The sequence below is a fragment of the Egretta garzetta genome, unplaced genomic scaffold, assembly GCF_000687185.1.
Source record: "Egretta garzetta isolate BGI_Z169 unplaced genomic scaffold, ASM68718v1 scaffold12, whole genome shotgun sequence".
Classification (NCBI taxonomy): Eukaryota; Metazoa; Chordata; class Aves; order Pelecaniformes; family Ardeidae; genus Egretta; species Egretta garzetta.
The window spans coordinates 1,029,492-1,033,667 of record NW_009258795.1 but is presented as its reverse complement, the minus strand read 5'-3'; positions in this window follow the sequence as shown (position 1 = coordinate 1,033,667).

Sequence of the window (4,176 nt, the reverse complement as noted above, 5' to 3'; positions counted from 1 at the left end):
AGGGAGGCGGGGGTGGGCTGGGAAGGACGGCGGCGCCGCCCGGGAGGCTCCGAAAATGACGGTTTCTGTCGCTCAGCAGAGTTTAGGGAGCGGAACGCGGTCTGGTATAGGGCTGTGTGCTGGAAGATGGAAGAGACCTCGCAGGGCGGAGGGAGCTGACGGAGGAACCAGGTGGAGTTGTCGCTGCTCACTGCAGGGGGATGGACTAGGTGACCTCTAGGGGCCCCTTCCAACCCCCACACGTTCTGTCATTCTATGAGTTGGATGTAGGTGGAGGTCGAGGTGTCCCCCCCTCCGGAACGGGGCTGCCTGTGAGCATCAGGAGAAGGGCCGGGGGCTTCTGATCCTCGATACCCTTTTCTCTGTGTCTCAGAGAAACTTTGGGAGCGCCTTACGCCACAGGATGGCTGATCCTCGGGGAAGGTGGCCAGGTACTGCCGCAGCCAGATAACCAAGCCACATGTTTTGGTGAAGGGATTCCTGCCCCGCTGATCGAGTTGGTGCTGACTCTTCATTCGGGAAGCCAGGGTTTGGGTTTTTTTTTTTTTTAAATCAAAGAGCAACATGAAAAGGTCAAAATAATACTCAGATTGTACCTCAAGCACACAATTTAGAACTTAGAAATGTAGAAATGCCAAGGTTATGATAGTTTGTGAAACTTTACTTTGGTCCCTTGTATAATTGAGATGATGGGGGTTGGACTAGATGACCTCTAGGGGTCCCTTCCAACCCAAAACATTCTATGATTCTATGACTGTTTACTTGATTCCTTTGTCAGGTATGAACGGATAGCAGACAAGAAATCTATTAGTGCTTCATAATGAATAAAATTAGCTTTGTAGGACACCTTCTTTTTCATCCCATTTTTATACAGTTGGAGAGTAGAATGCACACATCCTGATGCAAGCAAAAAACCCCAATGACTGAATTGCCTCCTTAGAGATCTGAATGCTACTATCTCCCCTTCCGTAAAATAATTATGTGACAGTGGACAAGTCGCTTTCTACTCGATGAGGTAGCTGTTTCACGTTTAAGACCTGTAGATAGAGAAATGTACGGCAAAACTTCAACAAGCGCCGAATATTTGTCATCTGTGCATAGATCAATGCATACCTATGTGGAAACATAGGTATGTTTCAATGCATACCTGTGGAAACAAACCCAAATATTTGTCATCTGTGCATAGATCAATGCATACATAGGTATCCCTGTGGAAACAAACCCCAAACCACCTACTTTCAGACATCTAAAATTTGGCAGCACATTGGACACTTGGTTTTAAATCTGTCTGAGCTTCCCATATGTCAAAATGGAAAAATAGTTCTGCCGGGCCTCAGATGGGTCTTGTGTTGCTGTATAAAGTACTGTGGTACCCTTAATGCTTACTGAAGTTTTTCTCATCTTCCGTCTCCTTAACACTGCAGCTATATTTTTGTATGCAAGCACAAAGAAGTAACCACCACCAACCTCTTGTCATTAGTTTTTGATACAAGTGGCACTGTAAAATCCTTAAACATCTACTCAGATACTGAGAGTTAAATTTGTCTGTGTTTATTGCTTGAATTTCTCGATTGACAGTGAAGATCAGTTGCATTTTCTATTTCATACCTGTTGCACTTTTGTACCTGATTGAGTTGTCAGCACTGTAAAGGTATTCATTTTAATTCTTGTAACTGAAGTGCAGGAAACCAAAATCCTGTGTTTGTTTTATAAAGTGTAACCTAAAGTTTAGACCACGCTTAATCTGCTGTCCCTAAATATTGTTTTATTTGAGAGTAAAAATTTATCTTATTTAAAGGGTAGGAACACGGTTCATATGAATAAATAATTCTGGGTTTATTTACTCTGGTAAAGATGAAATAACTAATGTTTGGATTAATGTTTTTTAAAGTTAACAGTTCTTATTAACTGCTGCTAACCATTACTTAACAAGTAACTAATAGCAGTTTTATGCCACAGGGCTCTTAGCAGTCTGGAGAAGTCTTCAGCATATAGTGCTGTAAATTTCAGCACACAATACTGTAAACTAGGTGCTAGTGAAGAAGTTGCATACTTGCATGATGACATTTTGTTACCTTTGAGACTTAAATATTTTGTAGGCTTGGGGTGTTTCTTCTCTCTGGCATATAAAATATGTGGGATAAAATAACTGAGACCTCCAAGATTTAAAAACACTTTAAAAGACACTGTTACTGAAGTAACTGAGAATGTTTTTACCTTCATTTTAGTGATGTCTGCTAAGTGTGGATTTCACTTGTCCTCTGCCTCTGTTATTTTTTCTTGATAAACCTACAATATTTTCTTCTCTTCCATCCTTCTTGTGACCTCATAGTAGCCAGATATGTCTTAATTCATTATGTTTCTTCTTATTTACAAGGGTTAATATTAGGTCTCCTAGGCCTAGGGAGCAGTCTTTTTAACTGATGTATTTTTCAGTACCTCTAGGTTTGATTGCTCTTTAAATGTGTTTGTTAAATATATGGTTCAGTTGTTCGGGATTATAAACTATATTTAAGCTGTTTGTGTCTGGGTTTTAGGTGGCTATCCACTTTTACACTTTCTCTTCTGCAGTACATGTGGCATCTTTTATAAAAATTCGGAAGTGATTTCCAGTGCCCCACAAATGGTATTTTACTTATAAATTATCTGATTACATTTTAAGGACTATCAAGAATGGCTGTACAGCTCCCATGTCCTCAGTTCTTTAGGAAGCCGAGATCAGAGAAACAAGTACTGCTTTTACTGTTTGGCAAAAAGAGTTTGATTACAGTGTTGCAGGTGCCCATCCCTTTCAGGCTTCTGTAAACTGTTTCCTTCTTATTTCCTAGAGAGACCAAAAAAGAGACATTTTGTTTTCATTCCACTGTTCTAGCCTTCTGTCTTATATTTTTTGTTTCTTTTATATTCTACGCATAATTGTATTATCACCATGTCTTTTGCCTTGAAATTTCACTTTTTGCATTTTCCCATTGATAGCTATTTTACTTCACGTAGTGTGTGCAGTTACTTTTCCTCATTGGTGTAGCCACTATCAACAGCCTCTTTCTGCAAGACTTCACCTCTTTATCCTCAACTTTGCAACTCAGGGTTTGGGGTGGTTTTTTGTGTTTTTTGCCCCTCACTACACTTTTGACTTCCTGTGTAGAAAACTATATGTGATTTCTTGCAGTAATTGTGATATAATCCATGCACAAACGTCTTTTATGCTGTGAAACATCATCTGACAGATTTTTTTTTATCTAGTGGAAGATATTTTGCATTACGTGCTTAAAATATTTTCCATCATGCAAAGAAGTTTATCAGTTGATGGATTAACAGTGTCAGAGTTTAAAAAATTATTCATTAGAGCTTTTTGCTAATGTTGCCTCGATATAACGCGTGTGTACTTCTTTAAGCTGTATCATTTGACAAAACAAAAATCACAATGCCATAGGCAGATTTTGGTCAAACATTTTGTAATCATGGCTTTGTAAAAGAACCCCAGAAGCTACACTGAAAAGTCAGTGATAAAAGCTAAAACAGTATGAAGTGTCTCCACACTGCCTTCATGTGGAGAAAAAATCTAACTTTGTGCCCTGTTTTAAGTCCATTTTGTAAGTCTGTCTTCGGTATGAAGCACTGACTTTGGCTTTGTCAAAACAGTGAAAGAAGTCAAATTTTCTTCTGTAGTGATAGGGATTATTAATAAAAATTGCTCTTGTATAAAAGTAGTTTCTTTCATGAGCTGATAAATATAGGAATGGCAGAGCAAGCACAGTGAGAATGGTTGCTTTTCTTCAACCCTTACTGATTATGTAAAATCTCACCAATCGTAACTCTGTACTTATATTTAAAAACATCTTTTTTTTTCAGGAGGTTTCATTCGTGTTTCTTCCATGTAACCATTTTTCTTACCTAGAGCATTTATTTTTCTGATCATAGTAAGCTCAGCCTATCTTCTCATCTCCTTGCCATCCTTCTGCCAACTCACGTTCCACTGATGTTTGTCAGTGAATCAGTGTTGAGGGACAAACGTAGAGAGCACAGATCAATGTTCAGCAGCTTGTTCAAAAACTTCTGTAAATGATGCCAAGCTATATACTTTATGTGTATTAGCTGACTCATTAGTGAATTAGTGAACTGCAATTCATTGGTGCACTTTCAGTCACTTATGACTTGGCATAAGGTCTTCTTTGC